At 42.8% G+C, this 17,674-nt stretch overlaps 1 protein-coding gene across 7 annotated transcripts in view; it reads right to left on the bottom strand.

The window, feature by feature from the left end:
- ZNF664 (zinc finger protein 664) overlaps positions 1-17,674 on the bottom strand; it is a 45,296-nt gene that overhangs the window by 21,556 nt on the left and 6,066 nt on the right. Inside the window, exon 1 of one of the 7 annotated variants that reach the window (XM_004753083.3) lies at positions 13,488-13,610. The exons of 5 other annotated variants lie outside the window; for them this stretch is intronic. The gene's annotated coding sequence lies outside the window, so the exon portion shown is untranslated. Of the gene's footprint in view, positions 1-5,299; positions 5,378-13,487; positions 13,611-17,674 lie in introns of those variants that run through there. One more of the 7 variants, XM_045073679.1, reaches the window with a different exon arrangement.

Consider the following 17,674-nt stretch of genomic DNA (forward strand, 5'->3'; position numbering starts at 1 on the left):
TCACGAGCATATAGCGCTATGCTCATCTCACAGGACACAGCCAAGTGTTGTTGAAGAATAAGTAATCCAGGTGAGTGTCCTGGTCAATGGCTTCAGGTTTTATTTAAACCCTGAGATGGGGAAAATGCTATGAAGATAAATATTGGCTACAGAATGACAAATTCTTTTCCCTAAAGATTCCTCTTTTACCCAATTTCCTAGCTCAGAATACGCTGGGTGTGCTGCGGTAGCCACCTCTTTCCTTCTTCCTTTTTCTCTATCCCTGCCCTCTCCTTCCTCCCACCCAGAAATTTTTAAAGCATGCTCTAAATTGTTTACGTCACCCTTCACATCTTACTCACACCAGGTCTGAGGCTCTTCATACAACATGCTAAGAGCCTAACACCTGGCCCAGTTCATCTGAATACTGCACTCCAGCAGGGCACGAGGGCAAACACTTTCGGGCATCAGGCAGGTAGTAAAAATGTGGGCAGCTGTCCACTTTGAGACATCAGGGCCTACTGGCCCATCCTGGCTTCTCTCCCTTAAAGGCATTCAAATCCTTACAAACAAGAAGACATCAACAGGCTGAAATCAGGCCAAAAGCCATGAGTCCCCTGCAAAAACAAAAAGCAAAAACACTAACTTGTGAGCATGGGATATGGAACAATCTGCCCAGCCTCTTAGAAAAAGTCATCTCAGTCCTTTCCAGTTATTATCCTAGACCAACAGTTCTTAAAATTTTGTCTGAAGGCTCATAAGGGTTCCAAAACCCTTACAAAACAACATCAAAATGATTTTCAGAATAATACAAAGACACGGGTTTTTTTCACTGGCTTTAGATCTGCGCTAAGGATGTGAAAGCATGTGTTGGTAACACTACAGACTCCTTGGCTCCTCACGTGAAACCCTAAGACAAGAAAGATCAAACACTGCTCGCGGTCTTCAGCCTTCATCTCTGTGAACTCAGATTAAGAAAAAAATAAAAGCTTCACTTAAAAATACCCTTGAAAAAGCAATAAAAATAATAAAAATATTAACTTTATTAAATCTAGACCCATTTATTATGCTTATATTAAATACATATACACATATTTTTTAAACTTCTATTTACCATGTCGTGTTTAAAATGGGGAAGACAGCAGGTTGCCTAGCAAAGTACAATGGCTGCCTAAGGAAAAGGGAAGAGCACTTACATAACTGAGGTGCAACCTCAACTAGCCTTTTTTCTTGACAAAACGTCATTTTCTACTTGAAAGAATGACTGACAAACTGGTTATGCAGACTGAGATGTTGGGCCCACATTTTGGGTATAGGAAACCACTGACGGTACGTTGCCAGCAGTCAAATCCAAATTTTCAAGTGAAAAATGGGATTTTAGGACCTGTGTGTCTGCCACCATGAACTCTATAGCTTTCCAATATTTGAAGACTTTTCCATCAAGACTAACAGTGATCCTAAAAAATGTGATTTTTTTTTATATTACATATAATGAAATGTGTGAACATTTGCAAGATCCGTGTAACTCAGTGAATCAGTATTTTCCAAATGACCAATGTGTTAGTTAATAAAATCATCACAGGTAAAACATCTGTTCAAAGTCCAAGAGAGACCAATAGGTTTTACTCTATTAGAGTACAAAAAGTTCACTGATAATGGTTTCCGATGATGTTGCAACTAATCTTTACAAACCGACCACTTGTCGAGTTTTAGTGTTGTACACAAATGAACTACAATTATCTGAAAAAGCTACCAAAATCCCATTTCCAACCATGTTATCTGTGCGAGGCCAGATGTCTTCAAGCTACTTCAACCAAAACAACAAACTCAAAGAGTCTCTGAATACAGAAGGAGATGCCTTCAACTTAAGCCTCATTATGAAGAACACTTGTGAAAATGTAAACATTGCCACTCCTCCCACTACACGTTTTTAGGGGGTTTCTTTTTTAAGACAATAGCTGTTTTTCATAAAAATGTCATCTGTGTTAACCCATAATGTCTTTATCCTTTTTAAATAAATTAGTTGAATATTTTTGAAAAATTTTGGTTTTCATTTCTATTTATGGCAAATGTCAATGCCTCTAAACCACACGAACAAAAAGCTCTTTGGGGTCCTTAGTAACACATTTTTAAGTGTAAAAGGATTCAGAGACCAAAAGGGAGTTGAGATTCCACATTAAACATTTTTATTTTAAAGCCTGAAAGTACATGAACAAATGGTAAGGGGAACACTTGTGTTAGTAATTTCCATCATCAGCCATTGTTATTACTGAAGTAAGAAAAACGCCCCCCATGCTCCTCCACAATAATTCCAAAGTCAAGTTTTACACGAGAACTAAAAGATGAACACCACAGGAAATAACTCTCTACACAGAGAGGCGTTTTATGAAGGATTCAGAAATTAACCCATTAGGAAGCAATCCACTCGTGTGTTCCTGTAAGACCTTGATTTCCAGGTCCAAGGCTGCAAAATTCTATCATGTTATTCCCCCTGGACATAATGGATGCCCCCGTTCGTGGAGAGAGAGCATGGCACATATTCCCAGCTTGGTTAGGAACTCCTCCTCCTCACAATTATCAGGAAGTGCCAGAAATCAACTCCATCAGATATTAACTTGGCAGTGGTACAACTCCAAGGGAAGGGATAGCTCTGCTTAGCCTTTTTCTACAGGCTTTGGCACAAAAAATGTAAGCGGAAAGGCCATTTAGGTCCCTGGTGCCTGCATGCTGCCAAGTAACAGGACTAAGAGATTGTTTGTTCTGTTCAAGGCCAGAGGTCTGGGCACACGACAGAAGCAGTACCTACCTCCTCGCTAATCTCTACTATACCTTCCGAAAATGCCGGTCTACAGTACCCGTAACAGGCTAGAGGAAGACTTAGATGCTCAGGCCACACAGAGACCCCATCGACTTCCTTTACCTAGCTGTCTGTCTTAGCATGACTCAGTTCCATCAGTCACTTAGAACTGATTGGTTGGACTGTGGAATGCCAAACCCATTCTATTCAGCTTTACCATCACCATCCGTCCTGGAATAGAACATGCCAGTGGCCTGGAAGACACCGGTTCTGGCTGCCCAGGGCAGGCTCACGGTCCCAACAGGCCCTTCGTACTTATACTTCATACTTACTCTAGGACCCCACGGTTCCAGATACTAGAGTTCTTTCTCATTACAGTCCCTCTGCTTGGACCCTGGGCCACCTCAGCGGTAAGAGGTCACAAAGCCCCACTCTGTGAGGTGCTAGCCCTCTCATCGGGAGGCTTCAGAAAGCCTCTGAAGACCAGTCCACCGCGTTTCCCTGAGCACTCCAGAGCGGTCACTGAGGCCTCTGGCTGGCGTACTCCTCGCACTTCTTCACCTGCCCTAGCTGACAACACCCCAGAAGGCCCAACTGCCAGGCCACTTTTCTGAGACGTGCTTCTCACTCCAAGACGTGAACACAGGTTTCCTCACTTCCTGGGGTAACTTCAGCAACCAGAAGCTGGAGGGCGTCAAAGCTGAGAGAGTTTCACCCACAGCGGTCCAGGCGGTCACCCGTAACTGCCGGGTCTAAATCTCCTGTGGCCAAAGCCTTCCACATCAGAACGCGAGCCTCAGGGCATGTTCCAGGCTTCTATTCGCCCAAAGGCCTGTCCGGACACTCAGTATGGCATCCAGTCACTGGAGCACCAGGCACCTTTGAAAGTTGGAGTGACCTCAAAGCAGGGCCCTCCTGTAGTCCATCAGTCTTTGGCCACTGGCTGCCACCCATGTAGTATCCTAGTAACATGCCTGACCAGTGTTCAAGGGCCCCTCTACCTGGCGCTCAAGTAGCAGCTAGCATCTCCTGCATACACTACTGATAACCACTGACCTCTATGACTTATGGGATAATTCCCCACAAAAACAGTGGTAGCGTTTATGTCACTTCTGACGCCCTTCTGTTTCCTTGCCACCAGCTGACTAGAAGAGACTCCAATCCAATGTGACTCCTGAACACGAAGAGAATCCCGGACAATGGCCACTTCGGCCACTTACCCACTATCTCTTGAGGAGGCCACCTTGTCCCTACCCTTGGCCACTTTGCTACTCGGGGCCCCAAGTACCTCAGCTCCTCCCTTCCTCTGCCCCCCTTCTGTCCTCACCCCTCATTTCTGCCCACACTTGACAAGCCCCACATGTCAAAAGTCTGAGGTTCCCTGACCTCTCCTTCATGAAATTCAAAGGCTAATGATGTGGGCTCTCTGTTTTAATGAGATACAGGGAAGACAATGTTTTCACTTTGTCCCCCAGACAACTGCTTTTCTTATGACTTGGCCTAATGAGTCCTAATGGAGAAAAGGAAAAGACAAAAGAAGCCATGTGTGATTTTTCTCTAACTGGAAAGTACCACAAAGACTATAAAATTAGGTCCAGGGACGGGCAACAGTGTGTGTGGACGGAATGATGCCAGGTTTTTTTTTCTGAGAAGGGTAATTACATGTGTCATTAAGGCGATAAAGGAAGACACAGGTAGCATTCCCAGCTTTCTTTCACCCAAGTCCTCCCACAAAAATGGCCTATGGAATGACACAGCTGGGTGGAGGCCCTAGCTCTAGCCCTTGCTAGGCGATCATGTCTAATCTCAGACTGATCTGTAAAAATATGGATAATGATGTCTATTAACGCTTTGCTGTGATAATTAAAGAAGATGATAAATGTGAAAGTACCTATCAGAGTGCCCACAGCATAGCTGAGGCTAAATAAATACGAGTTTCCTTATCTCCCTCATTTTCATTAGCACATGACACATCCGTCCCTGCCAAGATCACCACCTCACAGGCAAGGGCTTCCTGAGGCTAGAGGGCCACCTCCCTGTAATTAGGGCTCCTCCTCTGTTCACAGTGGAGGGCTGCTTTCTTACCTCCGTGCCTGTCTCCTGTACCTGCTGGTTTCTGCCCCGCAGCTTTTTTCTTGAACCTCGACTCATAGGACTATTTTAAAATGCATCTGACTTCAGTGACAGTGTGGACATACTACTTTTGACTTACAAGTGACTTCAGTGACAGTCCACAGTGTGGACATACTGCTTTCTTCCTGCTCTTCAACTCTGCACACAGAAACCCTGGAGCAATGGGACAGAGGGTGACCCGCTCCAGTGATGGCCTCTATGGGAATACCACATAGAAGGCACATTTATCTTATCCATCTAGCCAATGTGTAACACATACATTAGGAATCATAATGGTTTGGTGGGTAGAACACTGGACTTGCAGGCAAGTCTGAAGCTCATATTCTTGATGTGACACTAAATGGCATTTTGTCACAGGTCATCTGGCCTCATCAGCCTCAGTTTACTCACCGGTGAAGTGTTAAGCCATGCAGATGCTCCCTCTCACTGTCAACTCCCGGGGGTTACATGCCACCCTCAGGAAGGAGGAGCACTGATGGGGGCATCAAAAGAAAGTGCTATCGGGGCGCCTGGGTGGCTCAGTTGGTTGGGCGACTGCCTTCGGCTCAGGTCATGATCCCGGAGTCCTGGGATCGAGTCCCACATCAGACTCCCCGCTCAGCAGGGAGTCTGCTTCTCCCACTGACCTCTCTCCTCTCATGCTCGCTTGCACTCTCTCTCTCAAATAAATAAATAAAATCATTAAAAAAAAAAAAAGAAAGAAAGAAAGTGCTATCTTTCCTGGACACAACGAGGACACCTACAGAGAGTCAAAGCACTCTAAGCCCTACGGAATGTAAGCAAATGGTCTCCTGCCTGATTCATCTGCCTCTCCCTGCCCCTCTCCCTTTGGCTGTTTCTGTTGGATCTGGCTTCCTCAAGGGAGCAGTCTTTCACAGCTGAGCCCAGAGACAACTTCAGCTCTGAGTACAAGCAGAGCTGCCCAGGGGCAGGAAGCAAGCACAGAAAGCTCAAGTCAGACAAGCCCAAATTCTTGGTGACAATGACTCTCTTTATGAAACTTGCTTTCTCCCTGTACTATTGGGTAGTACAGTAGTAAGACCCAAAGGGACAAAATCCATGTCCAGGCCCTGGAGAGAAAGAAAGAGAGACTGGAAAGCTCAAGATACCCTCAGGTAAAGGCAAGGAAATGCCCGGGGGCCACACAGGGCTCAGCCTGGGCAACTAAAGGAAGGACAAAGACACACCGGACCCAGGAGGTCGCAACAGAAACAAAATGTGGGTTTCAGCAAGATCGCCTCAGTGACACCTGGAATGGAAGTGTCACTGTAGTGTGCCAATCAAAAAGTTAGGGATTTGGAATTCTGGCTATTTTCTTAAACATATATTTTTTTAATTGTGGTAAAAAAATGCATAACGAAAGGTACTGCCTTAACCATTTTCAAGTGAACAATTCAGTAGTGTTAAGAATATTCATATTATCGTGAAACTGGTCTCAGGAACTTCATCTTACAAACTGGAACTCTGTCCCCCCAAACAATAATCTCCCCCTGCCAAGCCCTAGAAACCACTAGAGTCTACTTTCATTCTCCATGAACTGGACTATTTTAGAAATCTCGGATTTCTAGCCATTTTCATATCTGACTCACAACTCATAAATTGTATCATTTGGCAAGCCAAAGTAACCTATACAGGGAAGACATATTTATAAAGAAGGCTCACTGAGGAAGCATAAAGTCAAGAGCAGCTGACATCTTGTAGTGAAAGAATCATACAAAGATAACAATAATCCTAAAATAGGATAAGATCTGGCAATTAGAAATCAGGATTCGCATGCACTGAAATTTCTCAATACCCCAAGCTCAAATAGGGACAGGGAATGGTTACAACAAACAATGTAGAACATCATGGTGTTCAGGCTTTTACTTGGTAGGACTGGCACTGATGGGTGATCAGTATTACTTCTAGAAACATATGCTAGTAAAGACTAATACTAAATTTAGCCAGTGGTCTCAGCAAACAGACTTCTATGTTCTCCAGGCAGAAATATGCACAGGACTGAACTAGAAATGCAAAACGCATAAACAATTCATTAGCTAGGCCTGTGACTCCGGTTCCTGATGCAGCATTTCATAGGCTAGGCTAGAGCCCATGGAAGACTCCTTTTCCCTTTATCAGTGGTAACCTTGAGCTTCAGGTCACAGTAAGTACTATCATGAATAGAAGAAACGGATAAGATACTAGACCTGTACCTTAAGTCTTACCACCCATAATAAAGAAGACTGGCGGAGGGTACCCCAGTCCAGCATAGGACAGAACTAAGCCAGAAAGAGATACAAAGACCATCTGTGACTCTATTAGGCTTCCACATAGGGCAGTCGCCTGCAAGTCCATCAAACACAGAGGGGGAAAGAGAGAAGAGGGCGAGCTAGGTGGGCCCTTCCATGTAGGAGTTGCCCCAGTCTTACACTCTGGCCATGTACAACCAACAAGGAGAAAAATACCACCCATCCCTGTGAGCTTAACATTTTAACTAGGCACAGTGACTAGGCCAACTGGAATAGAGGCCACTGAAGGGCCCTTACCTGACCAAATCAATTCTCCTTATGTGGCAGGGAAGTAAGGTCAGGGTTAGGAGAAACCCAGAAGCTGAGAAGTTAGCCTTTATTGATAGGGGCTCTCCTTTCTTTTGCTTCCCAGCTGTGCATGGGAGTGATGTAAAAGCTTATGATGTGTATGAACCACAGAGACCCAGACTGCATGTTCCACTGGAATATTCTAGATTTCAGCAATGACCAAATAAAGATAAACAAATACCTATCCTTGTCTCCTTGAGTTGAAGAGGACGAAAAACCATTAAAAAATTATCACAAATTTGGGGCGCCTGGGTGGCTCAGTGGGTTAAAGCCTTTGCCTTTGGCTCAGGCGTCCTCAGGATCCCAGAGTCCTGGGATCAAGCCCCGCATCGGGCTCTCTGCTCACTGGGGAGCCTGCTTTTCCTCCTCTCTCTCTCTCTCTGCCTGCCTCTCTGCCTACTTGTGATCTCTCTCTGTCAAATAAATAAATAAAATCTTTTTAAAAAAATTATCACAAATTCAAAGGCTCAAAAGGACATAAAGGAAAAAAACGCTTGGCTGGAAACAATGGCATTCAGAATCAAATTCACACAATGACTTAAAACCGTAAGTCAAGGGTGAGAGGATTTTCAGAAAATCGTATTTAAGGAGAAGCCTATTGCTGTTCAGGCTTTGGGAAAAACACCAGAAACTTAAAGAATAACAAACTCCACTTAAAAACAAGTGCTGCTATCTCAGTGAAGGAAGGAACAGTGGGGAGAGAAAAACAAGATGGCTTCAGGTTTCTGGTCTAGAGGCCTCCAAGACAGCAAAGGAAAACAGCATGGCAGAGAGAGACTATAATAATCACAGTTCATGTGAAAAAAAGCAAGCCAGACCTCAGAGGAACAAAGAACTCAAATGGGACAAAGGTGTTTCTGCTGTGTTTAGAGATAAGGAAAGCGCCCAAGGTCTCGGAAATTCAACGCCAGATACAGGCAAGAGTTTGGGGACAACTAGGAGCTTGAGGAGCTTCCTCCTTGTTGAGCCCAAAGGGCACATGCTTAGAAGAAACTCCAGAGAGAGCGCTGGTTTAGAGAAACTTGAGGGGGATTTTCCATCTGGGAAAAAGTAGTGAAACAAGGAGAAAACTTAGCATAGTGACAAGAGTCAAAACCCCCAAGACATTCCAGAAAAAGAGACAGAGGAGGGGCCACAGTGGATGGCTAAAGGGCTTAGGATCCTCAAGGAAACCGAAGAAAAAAGTTCTATATTATTAAAAATTCAGGATCATAAAGTTTTTTGAATAACTGGCTCAGAATACAAGTATCCTCACTTATATATGGGATTCATATAAATGTATGGGATTCGAGGTATATATGGTCAAAGAGAAAATGGGAAAACCTGAGAAACCCTTGAAAGAAGAATCCAAGTTATTAGTTCACTCCAAGCTATTACAGTTAGCCTCTGATAGGAATTTATCCAAACTGAATTTTAGGTCCATAGATATTGGATCCTGGATGTAAGTGACTTGGAAAGGCTGGAATCTGAGTGGGTCTACGATCAGTACTGGTTTTTCACCACTTGTCAGTAAGCCGAACACTGAAGGAGCACAGACTGGAGCCAGGCTGAGCAGGCTGGTACCCTGGCTTTACCACACATTAGCTCTGAGCCCTTCACCTAAGAGGTTAAGAATGCAATTAGCAGAGATAGTGAAGGCTGCTGACCTTGCAAGGTAATCTTCTGAGGTAGTTTAAGCATTAAATAAGTTAATGCATGACAAGGACAGAAATGAGTGCACGGAAATTTGTAAAGGCCCAATAAGGATCAGCTATCATTATCATGGCTTTACTTGTTCCACCTACTACCTCCCTCTCTGTTAGACTCCGTAACTGCTGAGTAGTCTGGCTATAGATTTCAACACCTATTAATTTGCAATTTGTATTTTTTACTAACATATAATGTATTATTTGTTTCAGGGGTACAGGTCTGTGATTCATTAGCCTTACACAATTCATAGTGCCTATTTTTAAATTTGAGGAACACCTCTTTTCCTCGGGAAGTCTGATGACCTATTAAAGGCACTGATCAAACTGCTGCCATGTTGACATTCAGACCTAACATTTAGTTGTTTTAAATTTCATGCATCTGGGGATGCTGCTAAATTACTGTATGCCTATATAGCTTCCTGGATCCTTGGGGGAAAGGAAGTATATGCATGACATGAGGTTAGAATTACCCAACTTTTCTAACAGCTGTCTGAAGTAGCTGTATTATTTTCAGCAGAAATCACTAACATGAGAAATAGAATCCTGCAGATCGTCCTGAATGACCCTGCAATGTCAGAGTCTGAATAAAAGAGGAGGAAAATGGAAAAGTGAAAATGCTTCCAATATATTTAGTGATTTTAGTTTTTCTATGGAAACAAAGGGTTGACTTAGAATGAAGGCTATTAACAGGGCTTTGAAGGGCAGGAATACATTTGGAAGAATTTCAAATGGTTTTGATATTAGGCCAGGTTTTTTCTTCCTTACTGAACTACCCATGCCAATAATGGTGTCTATGAGCCTGCAAACCCTGCCAACAGGAATGGTCTCGGCTTTCAAGGAAGGCCCAGGCTGCAGTGGACCCCACGACCACTCCTCTTCACCTCTCCATTGCCTCTTAGACCAAGTTCAGACACCTGACCCAAGAGCTTAACAGTGGCTTATAACAATAAAAGCAACAACCACGTCAGATTCCCAACCTCTTTCTCAGGAAGCTAAATTCTGAGAATGAGGTGATTAGCCATAAGGTACAGCTGAAAGGTCACGAAGTACACAGGAACCAGAGAGGTCACGAGGAAACAATCTCTCTAAGTCAGAGAAAAGACTGAGGGAGAAGGGAAAAGTAAGCCAGATGCAGCAAGAGGGAAAAGACAAAGCAAAGAGAGCCACCTTGAGAGGTCCCACTGTCCATGGGAAAGACCATGGCTTGTCCCCGAGCCGCCAGAGCTCCTGAGGTTTTCAGTCCAGGTGCGTCCTTGCACCAGGTTTTACAAAATGGTCTGAATGGATCTCTGTTCCTTGCAACAAAAAACAGCTAACTTGAAACAGGTACTTCAGCTCCCCTGAGGATGGATCTTCCCCAGAGGGCAGTTGGGTGCCTCCAACAAACAAGATTCCTGGCCAGTCCACCCTGCCAGACGTGCCTAGACATTCCAGCAGAACAGGGGTGTCTCATCCCTTAGGTGCCCTCAGCAGCGGACAGTCCCTAGGGCTTATGAGCATCTCAAGGGCCTATGGAAATGCTGAGACCTGAAAAAAGTATTTATTGGATCCAAAATATGCGAAGAAAATTATAACATCAAAGTTAATAAATGTTTAAAGTCCTCTACTGGTCAAATGAAGCTTAACTCACAGTTCTGTAAAAGCTAATTTTGTGTGGGACCTGGGTGCAATTTTAATGTCTGCTACATGACATGGTAAAGGCTGCCAGAGAGAAGAGTGTGGAGGCCTTCCATGGTCTACAAACCAGTCCCACAGCAGTGGACATGTCTGGGCTTAAGTTGGGACCTACTCACCCTACCCCTTGTATATGCCTATGACTAAATATTATGCCCTACCACTCGAAACTCAGTACTCTGAACTTAGAAATCACCCTCCCTCCCGAATTTAAACATACTCTAATGCTTCTGATATCAGGAATCTATTTTCTTTCCTTAAAATTTTATAAAACTGAAGATAAGCCTCCTGTTAGTTTTTCCAAAAATGGAAAAATGTTATTCGTGATTGCAAATGGTCCTGCACATTTAAAGGATTCAACTTCTGACACTTTTCAGAATAATCAGTCAAAAGTTGGTCACATGTATTGCCTCTCCTTATACAAGAGCCCCCCTGAATGTCGCGAACAGACCTACACACTCTCTCCCACTTAGATTCTCAATCTGTTCTCAAAACTATTTTCTAATAGGTGGCAGCATATAAGTTATACAAAATTTAAATCTTATACCTGTAAAAGCGAAAACCAAGTATGACTGTTTTTCTAGAGTAACTGTAACTGTTAACTGGCTGTACCCACAAAAGTCCCCATCTTCTCTCCGGAGTGCCTCTGGCCTGCCGCGCTAGGCCCAGGTCACTCTTCTCACTTCCACGGCTCAGACTAACCCACAATCATCTACACATTCTGTTTCCGCTCCTGGGCACCCTCCTTTCCCTGTCTGCCCCACCCCACCTAAGGCTCCACTACTTCTACATACAAAACTGCTCTCAAAATGGTGATCTCCTTGTTAGACCACTGGGCCACTCCTCACAATTCAGACTCCTGCTTCATCCAAGTCTCTTTGGTCCCCGATCCTGGCACTCATTCACCTCCCCTCAGGCCTTACTGAGGGCAAGGACTGTTTCTTTCAGTCTGATGGGCTAAACACAAGTATCCTAGAAAGGTGTGCCCTGAATCAACCACCTGCTGGGCTCACTGAAGACCATTTCCATGATAATTCCACATTCTCTTGGACCAGTCCTGTCTTCTAGGGCCTGTATTTCCCACTGCCTAAGGAATATTTCCCCATCACCCCACAAAGAATTAAAAATGATTTGCCACCTTCCAAGTCCATATGAAAGGCAACGTCCTCCCTCAACAACTATCTCAGGCTAGTAACTTTAAAGCCAGCTCTCTCTATTCCCAATCCCTACACATCTTTCAACTTTGTCTTCCCTCTGCTTGATTTTCCTCCATTACTTAAATGCAATGCAAAGTCTCTTCTATCTTAAAGAAAACCAGTATTAATCCCACACCTTCTTTAGCTGTCACATACTCTTTCTCTCCCATTTCCCTATGGAAACATCTTAAAGACTTATTTTCCTGATTTCTACAACTTCACTTCCCATTCATTCCTCAACCCACCGCCACACCACTCAAGCTCCTCTTGGCCAAACTCAAGGGCATCTGTAAATCTTTACCTCACTGAACACCACCAACCACACTCATTTGGCTCCCTTCTGCCTCTGCCACATAACCCTTACACTCAGTCAGCCTGGAGAGGTCCTGCTCCTCCATAAATACTGGTATTCTCATGGGCTCCATCTCAGCTCTCCTGTGCTCCCGATTTATATTCACCCCAGTTTAACCATCTAGACCACTGGTACTCCACTGGGGCCGTTCAAGAAAACCATTTTTAGGAGTATGGGTTTAAACCATTCATAATGCCTCCAGAGGGCACTCAAACACTTGCTCAGAAACGTTCATGGATATTTGCACAAAGGTATTAGAACCCAAAGTGAATCTCACAGTGGATAATGACTACCTCTAACAAGATGCCAAACATCATAAAGACTTGTACAACCTGCAGGTTCCCTGATTTTGTGAGCTGGAGGTTTATCACGAGGGTCTATTTCTGTCCCTAACATAGAGATGCAGTAATACTGAATATTGGTTAATTGGAAAACCTGACACGTTTGCTAGCCGACGCCAAGTAATATCAATCAGTGAAATATTCTTAAATCCTATCAACCTTAATCCTAACATGTTTGAAATGGACACCTAAAAATAATCTGAAAGCCAGAGAGACATAATGGAGTTTACTCACAGAAATAAAAGGGGTTCAGATTTTTTTATGAATTGTTTTATCATTTACCTAACAGGCAGAATTTATAATCTTTGGGACAGAGGTTTGCTCTGGCCATAACAAGGGCCGAAAACTCCATGACAATACCATGGTAGGCACTGCAAAATAAGATGTGGAAATAAGCTATGATTATTTTATGAACTTGCGGGTATAAAAAATAAATGAGCTCTAGAATAGCTTTACTGAATTTCCTAAAGCATATCAGGTGACGTGAGAGACACTGCAAATTCCAGAGTTAGAATAAAGGCTTAGAAATGCTTTAGTGAAATTGCAGTGCAAAACAATAAAAAAAAAAAATTACTGCTTTTTAAACTTTAAATGCTCTGACACAACTCCAAAATTAATTTCATTTTTTTGAAAATCTCTTTTCCTCCAATTTCTGTACAAACTAAACTGACCATAGCCACTAGTTATCCACCTAGTTTCACCCGTTATCCCTTCATCATATCTCTGAGCCATTTAAAATGACTGTTCTCACCCATTCTGGGAACTTCCTCCTCAGCTGCCAGGATTCTGCACTCTCACGAGCTCCCTCTGTAGCCGCTGCCTGGCCAGCCCCCCAGGCTCAGGTACGCAAGGAGGCAAATCAGCTCCGCTGGCACTGCGACAGTGAACAGTGAACTCTCAGATTCTCTCTCCTGAGAATTTAGAACTGGGAAGTGGAAAGGCTGAATCTGTGAACTGGCAGGGGTTACAGACTCAGGAGAGCCAAGGCAGAGAGAGCAGCTGCAGACTCCTGTCAACTTTCCAGAACTAGTGTGCTCCAGGCAAGAAACCACCTTGGATGCCATGGAGACCTCCTCAGAAATCCCCCTTCACTTAAGCCATTTCAAATGGGTTTTTTCAACCACCAAATGGTCTCTGATGAAGACATGCTCCTTCCACTCTAATAACTTCTTCTGTAGGCACATTCTCCACTACCTTTTCCCTCAATGCCCACAAGATGCAGCTCTGCTTTGAGCTGCTTCTCGTTCTGCCCCACAGGTTCTCACCCACTCCCGTGGCTGCCGCACCAGCCACGCGGCAAGCACACTGTGAATGATTCTCAGGTCTCCTGCCACACTTCCGCTGTAGACTAAATGTGTGCACCACCACCCCAAATTCATATACTGAAACCCAACACCCAATGTGATGGTATTAGAAGTGGGGCCTTTGAAAGGTGACTGGCTCATGAGGGTGGAGCCCTCATGAGGAGATTAGTGCTCTTTTACAAGAGACCCTACTCCTTCTGCCACCAAGGACACAGGGAGAGGATGGCAACCTGTGAATGAGGAAGTGGGCCCTCAACCAGACACTGAATCTGCCAGACCTCGATCTTGGACTTCCCACTTCCAAAACTGAGATGGAACAAATGTGTGTTGTTGTATCTACCCAATCTGGGCTAGTTTTGTGATAGCAGCCTGAATGGACTAAGACAACTTCTAATGGTGAGGTGAGCACTTCCAGCTGCGTGTCTGCCCCTGTATGGGCTGCCTCCATGTGGAAAGGACCAGTTTGTCCACATCAACAGAGAGCACTCCAGTCAGTCATGTACTGACAACAAGAGCACTAACACTCTTCAGAGAAACCACCACCTGCTCAGACTGGCAGAGTCTAGTCCAAAAGACAATTACAATATTACCAAAAAAGTTAAGCTCATGCAATCTTATATAACTCCATGTAACAGGCATCAACGGTCCAGTCTAACCCAGACACGTATTTCCTAATCTTAAACCACTTATAACTCTATAATTATACTCCAAAAAAATTTTACCACATAGAAACACTGATTTTAATAATGAACTTGTGCACAGTGCCCAGTCATTCATGTATCAAAGCATATAGATGCACATAAAATCCTCCTCAGCTAACTACACACCTGTCCTATAAGCCTTTTACACTCAGCATGTCCAAAACCCAATCTGTTATCTCTTCACCAAAGCCAACTATACTCTCAACTACAGGAAATGGGTCCACCAGCTCCTCAGCTGCCTGAGCCAGAAACCTGGTGATCAGTCCCCCTCCTCCCCCCTTCATGAAGGCCTGTCTACTTTATCTCCTCAGTGTCACCTGAATTTATTCTCCCTACCTATGCTGTCTCAGCTGTAATTCGGGCCACTGTCATCTTCTCCTATAAAAGCCTCTAGTCTTGCCTCCCTCTAATCCACTATCCACAATGTAATCTTTCTAAAATGTAAAAGGGACTGCTATTACCCAGCTTAAAGTTCTTCAAAGGGTCCCATTAACTTTCAGGGTAATTTCCACATTTATTCATGTGGTTTTTAAACTTTGAACAATGTTAGTTCCTACTTATCTCTCTCGGTTCGTCTCTCACCACTACCCACTCCAATTCTAGCTCTAGCCAAACCAAACACCTTCAAACTCCCCAGGTCTTAATTGCTACTTCGCCTTGACTCCTGTGCTCTCCTCCCCACACTCCTTTTACCTCCAGGCCTTTACACTAACTGTTCCCTTTGTTTACCTTCAGGGCCCACCTCAGATATCACTTCCTCTGGGAAGCAATCCCTCACTTTCACCCCTACACTCAAATTTGGATTATGTGCGAGGTCTTTCCATGTGTTCCCAGAGCCCTTACGTGTCCTGTAATGCACCTCTTCTATCACACTTACTTGGATTTGTCCACTAAAGCACATGCCACAATAACACTTGGTAAGGAATTGAACCCACGTGCCCTGATGATAACCTCGCCTACACTGCATGTTCCCAGGTACCCTGAGCTCCACTCTGCAGGCTTTGCACCGTAGCCATACTCTCGATGCTTCTGCCTGTGGTCTAGCTGGCTAAGCCCTCCTCATCCTGAAAGACTCAGGAAAATACAACTTGCTCCATGACCAAATCTGTGCATTCGAAACACTGGAGTTAGCAAGAAAAGAAATCCCACAGCCCATGTTCAAGTTTCTGCATTTATTCTACAGACAGAATATTTGAAAATGAGAACTACTTTTATTGTGCATATTGCTAGAACCAATTTTCCTCCAAATACTGAAAGCAGCAAAATTCATTCAAATTTATTCCAAATGCATCACTCAAAAATGTTCAAATACTAGTTTTTAGAGTACATTTTAGAGTATGCTTTAACATATGATAGGGCTTGCCTATTTCTAAAAGCGCACATACCTATTAACCACACAACTAACCTATGTCCTATATATACTTTTAAAAGTAAATATTCCAATATAAATGTTAATACATATAATTCTAGAAAATATAAAAAAGGTTTAAATCACAATGCTATATCACCCAAAGTCCATAATTTTTAAGATTTTCATCTAATTTCTTCTAGACACTTCTCCATCATAGGTTTTTGTGGAGGGTTACTGGGATCTTTGATCAAGAGTTTGAATCATGTCACATATGCAATTTTGTATTCTGATTTTCTCCCACTTAACACTGTCATAAGCATTTTAATACATTTTCTTCATAAACATTTAACAACTATATATTATCCAGTGGACATACCACAATTTAATCATTCTCCAAAAGCACCCTAAAAAATAACTCTAGGATATACATTTTTTGTTCTCTCTATATTTAAAAATATGCCTTTGATCAGTTCCTAGATCAGTTGCTACATCAAGGAATATGAATACTTTTCAAGGCTCTTGATACACATGGCCAATGTAACCAAACAGTATGACATTTTCCCCACGTCCTCCTCAGTATGGTAATTTTTTAGTCTAAATGTAGGCCTTTATTAAATTGATAAGTAAGAATCTATAACATCTCAATCACAAAAGTAAATACTCATTGTAAAAAAACTGAAACTCAAAAATATGTGAAATAAAAAAATCAGTCTCTCTTGTTTTTCCCTAAGTCACAATTAAATATTTTCCATGTATCTTTCTAGACTTTTTCTATTTTTATTCAGAACATACACACAAGAATATCTGGGTTTTTTTTATCTTACAAAAAAGATGGAATTAAATTTGTTTTGACTCAACAATATATTCCAGGCATCCATCCAGGCTACGTCAATGCATATAAATCTACCTCTCTTTTTAAAAGCTACATAACGTTCCATAGTATACAAATACCAAAATTTATTTGTGGTTATCTCCCATTTTTTATTATAAATGATGCTACAACAGACTTTGCACATACTAACTTATGTTCTCTTGTGGGAATATTACAGATTCCTTGAGGAGAATCTGTTAGATCAAAGCATGTTTTCAAAATTTTTTATAGGCTCTGCCAAATTATTTGAAAAGGTAGATCCAATTTTGTGTTCCCAACAATGTATTAGGTGCCTTTTCCTCCACACCCTTCACTATCTTTTAAATTCTTGCATGAAAGCCCCACTGAAAAAATCTGGTTGTTTTAATTTTCATTTCCCTAATCACAAGTGACACTGAAACCCTCTTCACTGCTTTGACTCTCACTTCTTTGGGAACTACTTCTCTCCTCCATTCATTTCTTAATTGTATCAATTCTGTTATTCTTTAACTCTTTAAACATGTTACAAATTTTTTCCTGTCACCTTGAAATGTCTTTTGTCACACAGAAATGTCAACTTTGATAATGATTCAAATTTATCACTCCTTTCCTTATGATTTTGGGTCTTGGTCTTACCTTAGTGGTCTACAAAAAAATCAGATTTTCCAACATAATATAGTCTTCCACATAATTCCCTTTTCTTCTAGTATCTTTACAGTTGTGTTTGAGTTA

This window comes from Mustela putorius, unplaced genomic scaffold (assembly GCF_011764305.1).
Source record: "Mustela putorius furo isolate JIRA1106 unplaced genomic scaffold, ASM1176430v1.1 tig00537248_pilon_pilon_pilon, whole genome shotgun sequence".
Lineage (NCBI taxonomy): Eukaryota > Metazoa > Chordata > Mammalia > Carnivora > Mustelidae > Mustela > Mustela putorius.